Source organism: Pseudopipra pipra, chromosome 2, assembly GCF_036250125.1.
Source record: "Pseudopipra pipra isolate bDixPip1 chromosome 2, bDixPip1.hap1, whole genome shotgun sequence".
Taxonomy (NCBI): Eukaryota; Metazoa; Chordata; class Aves; order Passeriformes; family Pipridae; genus Pseudopipra; species Pseudopipra pipra.
In genome coordinates this window covers 31,898,877-31,918,227 of record NC_087550.1, presented here as the reverse complement: position 1 = coordinate 31,918,227, position 19,351 = coordinate 31,898,877, and the positions used below count along the sequence as shown (strand labels likewise).

Genomic DNA, 19,351 nt, shown 5'->3' with positions numbered 1-19,351 from the left:
GAATTATGCAGATTTCAAAAAAAAACTCCTTGGCAATTCATAGAAGTAGAATTTACCGTGCCTTATGTTTTAGTTCTCAGCAGTGCAGACATCCACATTTTGGCTGGTCACCCTGGACTTTATCTACTGTCAGTCAAGGGGAAAGGCCTTCTGCAGAGCTCTTTAACTAATGTATTTTATATGTGTACATTAGGATAAGATGAATTGCACCTGTAAACCCTGTGTAGATAGCGATACCACAGACATTTTAATGATGATGTAAAATCTGCACCCTTTTCATTATTTGAACTGAGGTCTGATGTTATCATGTCACACAGATTTTCAGACTCTGTCATCTACCTTTGGCATGTTGATTATGCATCTTTTAACCAAAATAAATACAGGTGCATCTTTGATGGCCAATTACACTGAAGAATAAAGACTGTACTTTTGTTCTTTATCTCAGCATTGCTCTTTAACCTCACAGGAGGCTCAATACTAATAATCAGTCTGGTTCCCCATAAATTTGACGTGTCTCCTAGATAAGTTTGTGGGAGTTCAGGTCATTCTTTGCTTCCCATGAATGGGCTATGAGGAAGGCGAGATCTCATGGAGCTGAAGAATTTGAAGGACTCACATTTTGATGGTCTGAAGAAAAACTGTGTTAAAAAAATTAAAAAAAAGCAACCACCTAAGCTTCTGTAATTCTTTGTAAGTAGTGAAGATTGGATGTGAATTTAAATACCTGACTTGAGTGTTAGACAGAAAGACGGATGCCAAAGTGGCTGCGATGATCTTAACTGTGTTGTGCTGCAAGTTCATATTTAAAGAGTGGGCTGAACATTGCACGCTGGTGGCCAAATGCCAGCTTAAGGATCCCTCTCTCCCACAAGTTCTGTGTGGATATGGTGGCTGGTCCTCCACATCTTGCTAAGAAGCGGTTTAGGAAGAAGATTCCTTCATGGGCTTTACTATTATATACCTTACTTCTCCTCTGTGGCAACAGAGAAAAGAATTTGTGGCTGCCCCATCCCTGGAAGTGTTCAAGGCCAAGGAAGGGGTATTGAGCAACCAGTCTAGTGGAAGGTTTCCCTGTGCATGGCAGAGGAAGTAGTCCCTTCTAACCCAAACCATCCTATAGTTCTGGGACAGCAGAAAATATGGCAGGTGAGACACGATCCCACAGGCCACATCCAAACTCTGGACTCTCTTGATATAATATACTACATCAATGTCCAGTCATAGCTTTCTTTAACATTTACATATACATATATCTGTATGGAGTAGACTCTTAAAAATAGACACACACACACAAAAACCACAAACCTTTTTGGCATTTAGACAGATAAGGCCAATTTTATTGGCAAATATTTTGCTTGGCACCGATTCAGCATGTACTAATAGCTTAATAATTTTGGCAGACACACCAATGAAAAATGTTACTGAACCAGACCCAATTATGTGCATAAAATGTAAACAGTTGTGTCTGCTGGGGATAACTGCAGTATGTTGTCAAGCCATGGCTGTAAATTACATATGGTGGGTTGGTCTAAATTTGTTTTTGACAAACGATGGTCTGATGAGGTTGTTTCAGGGCCACACAAAGGATGGAAGGACATTATCAGCAGAGCACAATACCAGCATGGCTTTTGTTCCAGTTCCTGGACCAGGTTTCCAAAGTTTGGCAGCTCTGATGTAAGTTTTGAGCTGGTTTTCTGCTGTTCACTTTCAGTAGACCCTCCACAGTGTCGTCATACTTTAGTTATAATGAGTTAATTCTCGATAATTACTTCTTGTTCTCCAATAGACATCAGTGGATTAGCTATTTAGGTTATTTCTTAGTCTGGAAAAATTCCTGTGGCACTGGCAGAAGCTGAAGTTTTACAGCGAAGCTTTGAAAGCACAACAAAGCCCTTTCTTAGCTCTTTTATGCACCCATTTTGCTAAGCTGGATATACACATGCCGTCGAAGCTTCTATTCAGCCCCCATACATGAAAAGCAACTCTGAAACTGTCTCAAAATGCTTTCAGGAAGAATTTGAGTTAGCCTAGGCTACAATTAAAGAATGGCCATGACGAAGGTGAGGTGAGTGGGCATTGGATAAAGGGAGAAAAATAGCAAAGCTTTTCAGAACATGGCTGTGATAAGACCCCTCCAGCCCAGCACCTGGTGAAGCCATCGAGCATGCCCTCCCAACAGCTTAAATTAGAGTAACATTGCCACTCAGCAGGCTTCTGCTAAAAGCAGGCAGAGAGGGAAAAGTCTTAAGAAGAGCCTTTTCTGATCCATTCAGGTAGAAGAGTGTAAAGTAAATAATGAAGCCGAAGGGCAGTGCACAAGAGCATGACTCTGCATTCCTTTCGTGCCTGCTGCCACATAGCTAAAGGAGAGCACAGAAAATGAACTGCTGAAGGATGCAGAGAGCTCTGCTCTGGCTTTGCTGAAAGCCAGCGTCAACAGGGAAAGGAAGTTTGAGCCATTTGGAGCATAGCCTGCTGCCAATCTCTGCCCTTATCAGACTTTTCCAGAGAGCCTATAAACATGCACACTTCAGTAAATGGCATGTTATAAATATGGGTGAGTAACAGCATCTTAGTGGAAAAGCAAACAGGCTATTATTTATCACTGCCTTTCTATGATCAGCATATTCTTGTAGAAGTAGGTAGTTATTAGGAGAGGTTATTGACAGGGCTTTGTCAAGCTTCATATAAGTAAGCTTGATTTTTAACTAACAATGGCTTATTTATTCAGTCATTCCTAAAATCACATTTTGACTGAAAATTCCTCAGCTTTGGAAGTTAATTTACTTCCTTAACTCCACAGCAACATTGCATTAATAGTTTTTTTCAGGTATCCACTGACACATACAGAGAAAACAAAGGAGAATGATTGGTATCTTTAGCTGGAAAACACATTTTTGATATTGATTCTATTAGATTTTTATTTGTATACAGTTATATATATTGTAAAACACGTCTGTAATAAGGAATGCAAATTGAATGAGATTGGTAATTATGTGGCACAGAAAAGAAGGAAATGGCTCACTTTCTGTTCAGTTCAGTGATTATGAGCCAGATGATATAAGAAAAAATAAAATTATGGGTTTGGATAAACATGGTTTAACTCTTAGAGTGTTACTGATACAGAATGAGTAATCCTGATAGGGCATGATTAAACTTCAGGCAGAGATTCATTACAGAAGATAGGATCCAGACCAAAATTCTTCAAACATAGGAAGTTGTTTGTTTATTGAGGTTGACTCTGGTGCAATGTTCCTCCTTCTCCATGAAATGACATATAATGACTTCCAGTGTGCTTTGCACGAACATCTTCCTCGTCTTGATGTATTTTCCCTTCCGAACTAGGCTAATGGAAAATGAAAAGTAATCATACTACGAGACTTTCCTGAGGTCACATTCTCAGTTTGTTCTTTTGTCCTAAATCTCTACTAAGTTAGTCAAAAATCAACCTCAAATGATAACTGCATTGGTCAGAACTCCCGAGTCTGATTTTCTCTGTTTGTCAGCTTGGGAAATGATGAGAACTCTTTCTCTTCATCCTCAGTGTCCAGTCAGTGTGTGGAGCAGGAAACTGGGCAGTTACTGCATCTGAAAAATAGGTCTCAGAGAAGTTCTTCCAAAGAGAGATGCAGAACTGCCTTGAATATTGCACCATTTGTATGCAGAGCTGGCACTCAAAGCAGGAATCACTCTCAGTGGGATTTGAATGAGGGAGAAAGACCAAGACCATTTGCCGTTACCATCCTGTCATTTAGAGTTTTGCACAGCTTTGCATCTTTCTTTTCCTCCAGAATTTATTTCTTTAATTTCTCTTTTCCCAAAAGATAATTCCTATTTTTTTTCATTTGCCCAAACTTCCTCTTCAGTAGCAACTTACTCTAAATTTAGATCTCAGTTTTCATTGGGCGGACACCTTTTCTTTCCTGGTACTTGCATATCTTTATATGGAGCTAAGGCTCATATGTTCATGGAGAGACATTAGTAACTGATTTTTAAAAGACAAGAAAACCCTCAAAATGGAGATTAGAAACCTTGAAAGAGCTGCTTTAATACTGGAATATAAATCAGATGCATTTCAATTTAACACATGTAAGGAATCTATCTTCTGTTTTTGTTTTAAATTGTTGCGTAGGACTTGCTGCTTTAATATGAAAAATGTTTACGTACGTATAGATAGGTATAAAATATACAGATTAAAAGGGGGAAAATCTGGCGGAGAAAGGTATTGGAAGTAATAAGCATTACTCCTTCCTTGACAGACAACCTAATTCATTTCTCTGGGCTGCATACATGATGCAGATATCATTATAGTATTTGCTATTTTCTGACCTATGGTGGGAGAAAACTAACTTATAAGTTGCATTGCTTTCCACCTCTACCATCACGGCAAATTCCAGTGGTTATAACCTGCTCGACTGAGCCATTGAAATGGGGAACATTGGCAAAGTCCATCAGGGATTTGCAAATACATGAGGAGTGTCTACACAGTGACCTGATAGCACAGTGCAAACATCAATACACTGATCCTCAGCAAGAATGATTTACAATAAGGCTGAATCCTGTCCCCTTGAAGAAGCTGATATGCTTGGCTAGACCTTCAGCCATACTGTTATTCTGTACTTACTATACTGACTTTTATTTAAACAGATCTATAAAGATTTTTCATATGAGCTGCTCACACGCTGTTGACTGACCATTATTTGGGGGTGAGTAGGTTTACAAAAAAAAAAGAAATATTCAGAAACAGAAATTTTTACCAAATATAGGAAAAAATTTTTAATGTAAGAATGCTTATGGTTCTTTAAAATTCACAAAAAAAAAAAGACAAATGTATAGACTTTAATTCTCATCTGGAAAAGAACAAAACCACATATCCAAGGAGCTGCATGCAACCAGGTTTGTATCAGAAAGACAGAAAGCTGACTCAGGAACCAGAGATCTGCCAGTACACATCAATTACACGTCAATTCCTGACATGTAAATTTGGGGATCTGAATCCCACCCACTAACTTGGAGATGAGGTACACTCAGAAATTTTAAGTCATTTTCTGACTTATCTATGATTGAAATTACACTTCAGAAATATTCTTACAGTGGTATTTGGTGACCTGCTGTAGGATCTGAGGTATTCTCCAACATCCTTTCTTCCTTCTTCAGATTTTAGTAGGAACTAGAAGGTCTTTAAGAGCAATTTTGTAGCACAGTTCCCTGTTGAAGTCACTGGGAATATCTACTAAAAAACCTAGCAGATAAGCATTGCAATGGCACCAAAGCTTGGTTGTGCTCTGCACTGTGCAAACTTGCAGTAAGATACATATCTGGCCTTGAAGGATACCTTAACATAAACAGGAAACAGCCATGAAGGCTGTAGACAGTAGCACCCCAGGGAGAAAAGCTCTGAGCTCCCTGGTAACATCCAATCCTTAAGTTTGCAGTCATTAACTTGATTAACTATTGCTCATTAAGCGGACTAACTGATTGACTGGAGAGTGAGCCTTTGACAGAGCAGGCCAATGGGCCAGACACACTGACAGTCTCCCATATGTGAAAAAATTTTCCCTGGGTGATATTAGCAGGAATGATGAAGCTTTCCTTAAAAAAATGGTGGGTGGCCCATTGAAGAATTTTCCTCAAATATTTCCCACCTTTATAGGGGATTTACAGCACTGGCCATGCCCTTAGTTTACCCTCGTTTTTATAGGTGACTCAGTGTAGATTTTACCTCTCGTGGTTATAGGTGCTGAAGGTCTTTCCATTGTTATGCTGTCTAGAGGAGTGATTTACGACTTCTGCTCAGGGTATGTAAGTGGATGTTGTGTGGGCAAGGGCTTGGCTTTGTTGTTGAATAACCCAGTGTTTGCATTAGGAACCTTCCTGCCAAATCAGGCATCTTCAGGGTGGGGTTGCTGTGTCTGTTGTGGGCTATGCCAATCCCTGGGGGAACAACGGATCCATCAGAGTGTCTTAATTTAGGTAGGTCTTAGAATTTGATATAATTGCCTGTGACTGTAGGGGCCTAAAGATGAAGGCATTCCCTTCTGGTACTCAGGGAGATAATGATGACCTATGAATAGTGCTGTAGCTGTTTTTTACCCATTTCTTTCTCTGTTTGCTAAAGAATAAAACAATACAATGTGAAGTTTCAGCTCTCTCATGAGCTTAACCAATTACTGTTTTCCTTCAAGCTATATAAATCCTGTGCATTCAATATTTAGTTATCTCTAGACTGTTTACACTAATTTTCATTTATACAATGCATCTAGTAACAGAGGTAGAGTGCATTTCTTTTTCTATTTCTCTTTTGAATTAAAGCCTTGAGGGAAGCCTGCAGTTTTTGATCATGCTCACTTAGATGTAAGCAAATGTTTAAGTTATGCTCTGGCAGAATGTCTGAGATTCATGTTCATGAATGATGCAGGATTTGTCCTCCTTCCTTAGCAGTTCTATTTATAGCCATGAATGTTTTTATTTTCCATGCAGTCATGAGAAAGAAGGTGAGAAGGAAGAAACCACAAGTCCTTTGTCTAGGCATAGCTAAGTTTGTTCTCATGCTTTGCTGTGTTTTATATTCTCTCATGGTGTATTTCATCCATCTATCTGTAGAACAGATAAAGGTCCTTTCCCAGCACTGGGCTGCAGGGACTCAAATCTCTACTGCTCTGTGCTCCACAGGATTACATACTCTGCAGTGATGTGGCTGCAGAGAGACACCAGAGGAAAATGATGAACCTATTTCTGTATTCCCAGAATCGTGGAATAGTAGAATCACAGAATTGGTAAGGTTGGAAAGGATCACAGTGCGTCATCTGGTCCAACTTCCCTGCTCAAGCAGAGTCATCCTAGAGCACATTGAACGGAACTTTGTACAGACACTCTTTAATATCTCCAGTGAGAGAGAATCCACAACAACTCTGGGTGGTCTGTTCCAGTGTGTGTGCTTGGCACCACCAAGAAGAGCCCGGATCCATATGCATTGATGCATTATATGCATTGATGAGGTCCCCTATCAGTCATCTCATCTTGAGGCTGAACAGGCCCAGTTCCTTCAGCCTTTCCTTGCAAGAGAGATGCTCCAATCCCTTAATCATCTTTGTTACCCTCCACTGGACCTGCTCCAGGAGCTCCATGTCTCTGTTGTACTGAGGAGCCCAGATTGGACACAGCAGTCGAGATGCACCTCACCAGGACTGAGTAGAGGGGCAGAATCACCTCTCTTGACCTGCTGGCAATGCTTTTCCTAATGTACCCTGGGATACTATTGGCATTCTTGGCCACAAGGACACACTGCTGGCTCATGGACATCTTGCTGTCCACCAGGCCCCCCAGGTCCTTCTCTGAAGAGCTGCTTTCCAGCACATCGGCCGCCAGCCTGTGCTTGTTCATGGGGTTATTCTTCCTCAGGTGCAGGACACTGCATTTGCTTTTGTTGAATTTCAGAATGTTCTTCTCTACCCATCTCTCTAATCTGTTGAGGCCCTTCAGAAGGGCTACACTGCACTCTGGGACATTGGCCGCTCCTCCCACCTTTGTACCCTCAGCAAACTTGCTGTAGAGGCACCACCTTCCATTCATCCAAGTCACTGCTGAATAAGCTGAACAATTCTGGGCCTAGTATTGGACCTTGTGTTCCTTTACAGCACATCCAGTCCCCTGACCTAACCACTGCTGCTGGTTTTGCAAGGGTGTAAATTCAAACCAGCCTCTACCAATGAACAGAAGAGATCAAATCACACACTCTGGCTGTTTGTGTTTCTTTCCCCAACATGTTTTTTGTTTGCTTGTTTGTTTTATTTTTGTTTTTTTCCTTTCAGAGCTGATCTTTGTCCTGTTAGGCAGCAATGCGAAGCTGTGTTTGGATCAGAATGATCAACTGTGTTAAAGACTGGGATGCTGTGATAAGGTCATGTAGGGTGCTAGGAATGGACAGTTCTCCAGAGGAGGATGTGCAGCCCTAAGCTACTGCAGGGTAGTAGGAAAAGAGGCAGGATTTCTTCCAAAGGGCATGTCTTTGGAGGGTTCAGTGCGTTGTGTTTCCAGCATTTCATAGCATGGTTTGGATGGGACCTTAAAAATCATCCAGTTCCAACCTTCATTTGATGGTAAAGCTTCCATTTACCTCACAAGGGAATGAAAACTATCTATGCTTGGCAGAAACTGTGAAATACAGTAGGATACTGGTAGGGAATTAGTGCCAGTGCACCTGGCTCTTTTGTCAAATAAAGTCCCTCCTTTTCCGTATTTTTTCTGTGAGTCAATATTGCTATAAATGTCTGCTCTGATGGTATATTGGACCTTAGGAGGCTGGGATCTGACAAGGAGATACCTTTAGAAAGGGTGATAAATAATGACAAAATGGGTCGTGCTCAGTTCACACATCAAGGCAGAAGAAGTTCGCCTAATAAAGGAACAACACTGCTTTGTCTTTAGGATGAGAACAGTAGGAAGTAAACTGAATATAGAGGGTGCTCTCAGGGACACACTAGCAAAATCCAAGAAAATATGTTGATCAGAGGCTTAATTAAAAACAAGTGACTCAGAAATGCAAGTTAGAGAAGAACCCAACAATTAAGTTTAATGCAACAGAACAAAAGCTTTGCAAACCCTGCAGAGTTTGTTTTGACAGGATTTTAGAATCGTATAATCACAGAATGGTTTGGGTTAAAAGGAATCTTAAAGATCATCTCGTTCCAACACCCCTGCCACGGATAGGGACACCTTCCACTTCCAGACCAGGTTACTCAAAGCCACATCTAGCTGGGCCTTGAGCACTTCCAGGATGCTGTCCTTTTCTCCTGCTTGATTCTGTGAAGGACCAGATATGTGCCTGGACTTTGTAAGTTGATTTGTTTTCCTGCTTCTTGGTATTTCACCGTTTCCCCTGCTTTTTGCTTTGGGAATCTGGGTTTCACTAAGGCCAGTGCTCAGATCACAGTCTGTGGCCACGGAAACAGTATCTCGGATGCAGAGATGCAGAGACCCTCAGTATCTCACAAAGCTTAATATTGCATGGCCAGCTGAGGGAGCTGGGGTTGTTTAACCTGGAGAGGAGGAGGCTCAGGGGAGACCTCATCACTCTCTACCTGACAGGAGGTTTTAGCCAGGTGGGGGTTGGTCTCTTCTCCCAGACAACTAGCAACAGTACAAGAGGACATATCCTCAACCTACACCAGGGGAGGTTCAGGTTAGATATCAGAAGGAATTCCTTCACAGAAAGGGTGAATAAACATTGGAATGAACTGCCCTGGGAGGTGGTTGACTCACCGTCCCGGGAGGTGTTTAAGAAAAGACTGCATGCAGCACTTAGTGCCGTGGTCTAGTTGACAAGGTGGTGTTTGGTCAAAGGTTGGGCTTAATGATCTCAGAGGTCTTTTCCAGCCTTACTGATTCTGTGATTCTGTGATTCATTACAATGGACCCTGTGTTGAATTTTTTTGAGACTAATTCCTGATCCTAATCTCTTTGGATTGTTTCCCTATCTTCTTTTAATTATTATTTTATATATATATATATATATATATATATATATATATATATATATATATATATACTCCTCCTTTCTTTTTATGCTGTTCTTCAAACTTGGGAAATTTCTTATCCAGTTTGTTGCTAGTTGGATATAGTTTAAACAGCCTATTACTGTGCTAGTAAGCAGAAGTTATAATGTCATTTATATAACATGCACTATTAAATATTGACAAATGCAGCTTTTGAATGTACCCATGTGCTACTGACTTGCCCAAGGTTGAACATCAGGGCAGTGGTAGAGTGCAGTATGTCACTTACCTGGGTGCTCCTGTCTCTGAAACCCTTTCGCAAAGCTGTGGCTGACAAGCCAAGTCAGGTAACAAAAGAATATATACAGGCACACAGCAAGTGCAGGGTGTGGGAAAGGATTTAAATAGGGCCTTTCTTAGGAAGCACTGATGACAGACACCTGCTGTAGGGAAAGAATAGAGACAGGACTTAAGAATGACCAAGAATTTTACAAAAGACTGGTGGTGTTGATGATAGTGAAATACCAAAGTTAAATACCACAGAGAAATTAGGGAAATTGCTATTTAAGATGCCGTACAGTGAGGAAGCCCGGTGGACAACATGAAGATCAGACCGTCGTTTCCCCTTCTTTCTTCTTTTCTTTTCTCAAAGGCAATACCAATGAATGCTGATTAAGAAATAATAGAGGGCAGAAGCCAAAAGGCACAGGCTTCCCAGCAAGCCTTTGAATCTTGACCACCTCTGAGATTTGTCTTACCACGTTGTAGAACTGTGAGAGTCAACAGCTGTGTTTTCCCTCCCCTCTCCTTTGTAAAAAAATAAAATACAATAAGAAAAATGAGCAAAGGGAAGAAACCATGTGGAGAGAGAAAGGGGGGAACATTACATGGGCACTAGAGACATCAAGGCTGTCTACATCTGTGAAACAGTTCTCTAAGCCTCATGATTGTAGCTGCAGCACCATGACTGTACTCAATAGGGGTCTACTTGAGTTTCAGTTAATATAATTTTAGAAGCACTTTAAAGTTCTGAAACCCATTGGAAATAAATCTGAAATAACCCAGTGGATTTATTTTTCTTCCACCAGCTTCCACTTAAAAAATAATACGCACAAACATCCTTTAACAGAAGTCTAGATCATGTTTCCATTTACATGGGTGGAATGAATGCCGCATGATTCCATCACTAAATAGCATTAAAATATTCAAGAATATCAAAGAACTAGATAGTGAAAAAAGTTTATTGTTTTTATTTTTTTTCTCATACATGTTTGGATTTTTTAGCTTGCTGTTTCATTGCAGTAAAATGCAATGATGAAAGCAATATGAATACCAAATGAAACTGTTTATGTTCACAACCTTCCTAAAGCCGCAAAATTTAATTGCATAAACACAGGTCTAATGCAAAGGTGAATGAGCATGCTCAATGTAGTTTGTTTTTCAAATATACTCCTGAGAACATCACCAATCCTCTAATTCTTGTATTAATTTCCATGTCTTGCCATAATACCTGGTGGTAGTTCAATACAGAAGTGTGATGATACTTTGTTTTGAAGAAGGCACACAGAGTTAGGGATTATTATATCAATTTTGCAAGACTCATGTAACACGTGCTTATCTTTCACTTACTTCACATTAGCTGAATAAATTGCCACTCTCTGCAGTTTAATCAGCTGCTATGGATCACACTATCAAGATAGAAATAAATGAAGGTGGATTAATGAAACAGTAAAGGAACATGTCCAAACGCTCAGTTGGTGATTTCTTTTTTTGCTGTTTTTCTTTCTGTTGTTGAAAGAACAGTGTTGTACTATTGAACTTCCACTGTAAAATACTATCGACCTTTTTTTGCCACTTTCCCTCCCCTGTGTTTGCTTTGTAAAATTAAGTAAAAATATATCAGATAGGAATTCTGGCCATTTGCATTTGTTGTCACCAGCTACATGGCTTTGGTCTTTTCTCTCCTCTCCATCTCCTGGACAGCTCCCTCCCAGCCCTTTCTGATGACCAGAGACATCTCAAATGTGCAATAAAACTAGTTTGATCATCTGATTAACCTTTGTTATCCTCTGTTTTTATCAGTTCAAAGGAAAATTCTCTTACATCCTTCAAATGCTCTTCAGGTCTACTCAGTAGCACTCTATCGAGCTTGCCAAGGGATGCCTTTTATTGGCCCCACAAATCAGTTCATGTAAGATTTCCATGCCACATCTCAGTTCTGTGTATGCAGCATGCTTTCCACATGCAAACACCATCCATAGCAAAGTGTGGAGAGTCTGGTTGCCATCATTACTTAACTGGAAATGGTTGTGAATCTTTCCAGTAACTGGTGTGCATCTGAGGAATTATGTTTTCAATTCATGTGACAGGGGCATATACATCTGACGCTGATCCACATGAAGATGGAGTCCACAGAGTATCAACTGGAGGATAAAACTGCCTTATTTTTTCTTGACTAAATATTCTAAAAAATTAAGTAAAGTTACCAACCAAGAGTAAATGTCTTCCCTTGCTAGGCTGGGAATAGAGTTACAACACATCTACACTCCCACAAATGAGATCAAATTTGGCCCTTCTTAATTAATCCTGGGTCATAGTGAGACTTCACAGTTCTTTACTCTGAAAAGCTTGAAATAACTTCAAAGAATATATTTTAATTGACAAGTGTATTCATTGCCAGAAAGGGGTATACCATGAAAAGGGGATTAACACCCAGCTGCTCTCTAGAGGAAATTTAAGGCACAGTTGTATTGTACATCAGATAAAATCTCCATTACTGCTCACGAATGTGGAATTTCATTGTCTCCAGCAATGCCAAGCAGTGCACATCTGCCAATTAAACGTCTCTCCATTCTGGTGTCCTTTTTGTAGTGGTAGGTCTGCTTGCCCTAACTCATTGTTACTGTTGAATTAGTGCAGTTAGAGTTGCAAATCTTCAGAGTCAGCAGAGTATTTGCTTCCTCCCTGAGGGTATTACAAAGCTGGAACAGGCTGACAGTTTCCAGATCTCCAATGAATATGCCTCACAAAGGCAAGAACACTGGGATATTTTGAAGCTTAGTGATGTTAGTCAGTGGCTCTGATTCTCCTCTCTGTCAAAGCTGCTATGAGAAGCATCTCCTGCCTTTGGTCAAGCTATCATCTCAACTGCCCTCCTGGGCTGCCTTCCAATAGTTGCAATAAGTTAAGGATTATTTAGGGGCCATTACAAACTGCTGGGGATTGCCATTAATTAAGGAATCTAGACCACACTCGATCCAAGTAACAACCAGATGTTTGGATTGCAGAGAGATTTCTGCAGCAGTTCTGTAGCTCCTGAAGTTTTTCTCGCAGAAAATCGATCTCCCAAGGCTAAGGCTATGAATTCAGGCTTGATATGGTCAGTGAAGCTTTCTGATTGTACAGAGGGTACTTCAGCATTGTGATCTGGGTAGGGATCACCACTAAATGGAAACATTTGTTTCCTTTTTCCATTAGAATTCTGGGTGGTCGCCAAGCGGTTAGGAGCTGGGTCCACATCTCCCTGGTTTGGTCTACTGAGAAACAGACTTTTGCAATCATTGGTTCAGATTTATCTATCTCCACTATGAATTATTCAGTACAGTAAAGCTAAGAAGTGGAAAAGAATCTGTAAGGCTAGTCCAACACAAGACTGCTCATTTTTATACAATACTATAGTGTTGTTTCTATAGCACTTTGGGTAGTTGCAGAATCACAGAATGCGTAAGGTTGGAAGGGACTTCCTGAGAGGGTCATCTAGTCCAACCTCCCTGCTCAAGCAGGGTCATCCTTGAGCACATTGCAGAGAATTGAGTCCAGACTTCTTGCATATCTCCAGTGAGGTAGAATCAATGACCTCTCTGGGCAATTTGTTCCAGTGCGCAGTTAACAACACAGTAAAGAAGTTCTTTCTCATGTTCGGGTCAGTCCAGATTCCCATTAGATGTTTAATTTTTTTTAAATTGTTATTATTTATTTTATTTGACTTCCCTAAGAGATCTGATCATTAGGAAAATACTTCATTATATTAATCAGAAATTAACTTTTTCTGTATCAAATCTTATTATGAGTTAAAGAGTAGCATTGATATCCATTCCTTTTTTTTTTTTTGTTTTGAGATTGAATCCTTCAGATTGCGGTGGATTTTTATAACCCCTTTGTTTTTTACTGCTTGCCAATCTGCATATATTTATTGCACACATTTAACAGAATGGTTCTTCTTACCTACTCTCTTTAAGAGTTACCATAAGTATATCTACATCGATATACTTTTGGTAACCACCTAGGGATATATGACACACTTCAAGCCTGCCCTTAGCAGAGTCATGTAGAGAGAGACACACACTTCCCAGCTGTAGGAGGTAGAAATGAAACTATAAAGAGTTAGTGATGACACCAATCTATGAATGAAATAGAAGGGGTCACTCTACCTTCCCTATCTGTCCTCCCAGGAACACTTCAAATCAAATATAGAAAGTAACATCACCACTGTTACAAATGTTCGAGTTCTGTAGCTTGACTGTGATGTAGGACTGTAATACAGGGAATAAACCCCATCGCAGTTTATTTTTAAAATGTTGGGGAGTAGCAAAGCACCTGGAACATCTGCTGAGAACAGTGAGACCTTAGTATTCTTTTCCCTTCAACCTGAAGGGATTAAAACTCCACACTTCTCATAGCAGAAATTATCATAGAAACACAGAAAGGTTTGGGTTGGAAGGGACCTTCAAGATCATCTAGTTCCAAGCCCCCTCCCGAGGGCTGGGAACCTTCCACTAGACCAGGTTGCTCAAAGCCCCATCCAACCTGGCTTTGAACACCTCCAGGGACAGGGCAACAACTTCATACCCATCCACAAGCAAGAGTACAGGAATTAGGAGGTGTGATTGTCTTTGGGAGACAGGAAGATGTGGAACAATTCATGGAGGAAAAAGAATAACCGTGGCCCTTGCTTTGCACTATGGAGCACATATACAGAAATGAACAGTACTTGTTTCTGATCTGCTGATAAAATTACCTCCTGTTTTACAGGTATGGAATGTAAAAGCAGAATTTTAGGCAGCCCTTTGCAAGTATTGAGCTATAAAAACATAATGAAACCATTTTAATTGTATTACTCTAAGGGTCTGGATTTACATGCCCTGCACTGAAATCACTGGGACTCAATTGAGCTGGACTAGGTCCAACATTTACTGACCTGGAAAAAGGCAAAAATCTTTTCTGGATGTTAAGCCAACTTTCCCTTACCTCAAAGCTTCTAATACACCATGACAAGCCCTAATAGTCTCCTTCACTTGTTTCTTCTATTCCAAAAACTAATTATGGAATATGTGCACCCTCCTCCCTGCCTTAACCTAACAGATAAAAACTAGATTTTGTTGGTGCTGCTATTTTTTTAAGGCAGTAAGAAATTTTCTGTCATATTTCTGGTATAATGAAGAAGATAACAATCAGTACATGAGCACCCTGCTATCACTCTTTGACATGCATTTCAGTGGCTCAGGTCATAATCTAAGGGATGTTTGAGAAATATCACATTGATGATAATCACACAGCTGGTTATCTCTGCTGCAAGGTCTTTTCCAGGCTCTTCTTCAAGGTACTATGACTCACAGGGAAGTGACATAAACAGCATGGGCTGCATGGACCTTCTACTCTACACCAATCCCTTTCTCTGTTTCATGTCCAGTATCCCCAGCCAAGCGTGACAGAATGCATCTGACCCATTTATCAGCCAGCTCGCAAGTGGTTAGCAGCACCTGCCAGACTCAGACTGCTAAAGCCTTTCAGATACAAATGCTCTGGATACACAGCTTGCAGTTCTAATGTCTGTTTCTTCCACCATGCCAGTCTTTTCCTTGATTTGGGCAACCTTTACTGCCTCTTATAGCTTTGACACCAAATTTTTCTCCTGTTTACATTTCAGATCCTGGAACACACTCCATTCTTTTAAGCTCCTATGCATGTTCAAGTCCTGTTTGCTCCTTTCATTGTACTGGAGGCTGATTCTCTTGATCTGGGAAGGTAAACTTTATGGCTGATGTAAGAAGACCACACCCATTGAAGGTTTCTTCTTAACTTTGGTTGTTAACCTGTGCTGTCCTCTCTCTCTGTGCCTGCCAAATGAGCAGGCTCCTTCAACCTCTGCATAACCTTAACTTCTTAGATGATATGAGAGTGTTTCCTGCTTAGATTTGAGCCCCGCAGGAAGCGGGGAACCACTCATTGTCCTGGGGCCACAATGTCCTCCACAAGAGACCCATGGAACATGACCCACCTGGAAGATGTCCACAGCGCAGTGGTGGACAGGTGTCTCCCTGTGGAAAGGCTTGTCTTTGGATGATCTTTCAAGCTAATCTGATCTGAAATAGCAACAGTTATCTCACTCTGTGAATCAGTCTGCTTCCAACTTCAGAAGTTGCCCAATCCTCAGCTGTCAATCTGTATTTCTAGAGAGGTAAAACATATGTCTGACAGTTTCTGTCTGGAGTCTACATATTAAATGAGACCTGAAAAGCAATACAGTTAAAAAGAAATGTCCAACAATACAGCTCTGTTTTATTTAAAAGACAATTAAAGAAAAAGGCTTAATATAGAAGGAGCATGTGAAGTCACCACTGAAACATCCACTCTTGAGTTCCATGAAGCATCTGCATATTTGAATACACTTAACTAGGAAGGAAAAAAGCCAAGACATGAAAGGCAAGGAAGGAAAGGAGGGATTTTAGCTGTTAAGCCTAAAAGATTGGGATGAAAACATTCTCTCTGGTGGATAATGCTTACTCCTCAGTCATAGAAAAGCATAAGCATCTCACAGTTGAAACAAGCCTGACTGTAAGACTTAGGCTAGGTCTAAACTGGGAAACAGATCTCTGTTCAGTCCCTTGTTCTTCTGCCAGCTGAGACATCCAGTGTTTCACCACCTGTGTTTGTCCCTTAATTTTCTTCCTCTTTACCTCTGCTTCCCCAGATGCAACTGGAGCTCTGCTTTACAATACACTGTCTGTGGTCATTTCATAGATTTTTTTAATGAGAAGGCCTTCTTATTAATCACATGAACAGCTCAACAAGTAAACCTCTATAACTAATGAGTGCAAAATTCTTTAATTATTCTACCTTCCTGTTTACCTTGGTAGGATATCCACGTCTGAGAACAACAAAATTAATAAAAGCAAACAGAAACTCATAAGTAGAAAGGGCTTAGCCGGAAAACAAACTCATCCTTTTTATTCTGATGGATAGACAGGAGCATGGGTCATTGCTATGAACAGTATCGCTTCATTGCCTGTGCTTTGACCAGGGCCAGAGCATTTGACCTGCCTTGGCCACTCTTTCTATCATCTTGTGATTCACAATTAATTCACTTGATGGATGGCACTTTACGGATGTCAAGCAAAGTCACAGCCTTGTTCTTTGGGAAGACCCTGCCTCTACATCGACCATCCTGAAGATAAACAGCAGCATAAATGCTGCTGAGGTAGGTACCCTCAGTCTGATTAGGTCTCTGCTGTGTTTTTTCACAAAGAGCCCAGGCTTTGATTAATTTGTTGGCATGCACTTCCAATACTAGCTTATTCAGCTTGCATTCAAAAAATCATAGACTCACAGAATGATTTCAGTTGGAAGGAGTCTTTAAAGGATGTCTAATCCAACTTCCCTGTCATGAGCATGGGCATCTTCAACTTGATCAGACTGGTTAGAGCCCCTGGATTTTAATGTTTTCAGGGATTCAACCTGGATTTGTATGTTTTCAGGGATAGGGCATCTAACACCTCCCTGGACACAATTAGGGTGTCTCACCACCCTAATTTTAAAAGACTTCTTACATATATCTAATCTGAATTGACTGTCTTTAAAACTATTACCCCTTCTCCTAGGTCAAGACCTGCTAAGTTTGTCCCTTGTGTAATATGTAATTTGTAAGTATTTTAAGACAATACTGGGAATTCATCTTGGAGATGGGCTTTCAGAACCAGGCCATCAGAGTGCTCTGAGCAATCATGCTCTGCTTTTCTTTCCTCCAAGTGACTCCGAGGGAAAGCTTTTGTTTGTTTGGTTTTTCTTGATTTTCTCCTGAGAAGTTTCTTATACTTGTGTCTGACCAGTGTTGGCTAAAAGGCCAGTTCTCTAAATGTGGCAGGATTAAAGTGCTCTGTCTCCTGGTGAATTCCATGTGCTTATGGGCTTCAAAATCAATTGTTCATAATGCACCTTATTAAGGTGAACACTTGAAGGGAGAGAGGGGAGAAGGGAGAGAGAGAAGACATCTGTTTCAGAGAGGAATGAAATCATAGCTGCAGGCAGGCATGGGAGAGACCAAGGGATGCTTTTAAAATATTAACAAAATTGCAAAACAATCCCTAGGGGTGCTTTAGGAATATTTGATTTGACAACAATGCAGTTGCAATTCGTTCTTTGCCAAGAGCTGGGAGAGATATCATTCACATCCAGTAATCCCCCCCCAAATGGCATCTTTCTTTCTTAAACACCCCTTCATTATTGTTCACATTGTTTGGTGATTTGCTTCATGTGATAGCTTGAAATCAGAGATTAGAGTTGGGAGGGCAAGCTGTCAGCATTTCCTCTCTGGCTGGTGTTGCCTTCACTTCTAGACAACCTGTTTTTAATGATATCTGCTCCATCAATGGATTTCTAATGAAAGATCAGTTCCATTTAATTTGCTTTTTTCTCTTAAATTAAAAAAAAAAAAAAAGGGAGGAAAGAAAATTAAATTGAATGCTGAGAAAAGTAACAATGCTCAACAATGGTGTGAGAAAGGGGAAGGAGCAGGATTTCCCTTAAAAAAACAAGCCCAAGGTCCCACTTATTGTTACATTCAAGCCTGCCAGCTTTGAGACTACCAACACTCAGCTCTTCCAAGGTCTCTGCAATACATGTAAGGCAATGCTAGGGTGGGTTAAAGAATTGATGTCAGGGCTTGGGTAATTAACTTACAATCAAAATAAAAAGAAAATTTTCTTTTACAAAAGAATCTGAAACTACTGTAAATATGGAGGCACCTGTTTTCTTACAGCTTGGCCAGCTGCAGTTTTGGCTCTGCTTATGATAGTAAATTAAACAATACCAAGGAGTTATTGTTTATATTATTGAATAGCAGCTAAACAACAATTAATTAATGATCCTGGCAAGGTTTTGACCTGTGCAAACAATTTCTGAGCACAGTTAAAGCATCAGCATAGGCCAGGAACCAGTCCCAAAATGCAGAAGACTACACCACCCTGTTTTGGATACTAAGAAGGATTTTTATATAGATGAAGGCTTCTCTGTGCCAGTTGGCCTCAGTACCAGGGAATAGTCCCAGACTGTTATTTACTGTAATAAAATATTTAATTTAGTAGTGTAGATATCTCCTTTGTGTCTTGTATTTAAGCTGAACTGAGTTCCTAGATTAGATTGGTGAAAAATCTGGTTGAGGACCAATACATTATTAGCATTCCTGTTTAGCAATAAATGTAACCATCAAAGCCATTTACAAATTTGTTGCTGTTTGCTTGTTTGCTTGAGGTTTGTTTTTTTTTTTAAAAAAAAGAAAAAATGTTTAAATACATTTGTTTCAAAATTTACAAATTACTGAGACCATCTCTTATGTCTTAGTGAAATGATTAAATTTGAGCCTTAGCCTGTATAAAACCATGGGCCAACAGGAAAGCTGCTGTAGTTCTCATACAAGTTTATAGTAAACACAGGGCAGAAAGAGGATGGGAGGTGTCAGCTGAGAAAGGGACACAGAAAGGCATGTTAATAATATTGACATAATTAATGCACTGCCTAAGCATTCTCCTGGAGTGTTTCTCCTTCTGCAGTCCCATTGGAGAAAGTGTTGGACTGAGAGTTGG

The 19,351-nt window shown here is 40.3% G+C and overlaps 1 protein-coding gene across 17 annotated transcripts in view; it reads left to right on the top strand.

Annotated features, from left to right (window-relative positions):
• TENM4 (teneurin transmembrane protein 4) overlaps nt 1-19,351 on the top strand; it is a 1,582,078-nt gene that overhangs the window by 1,190,253 nt on the left and 372,474 nt on the right. The window lies entirely within an intron of this gene.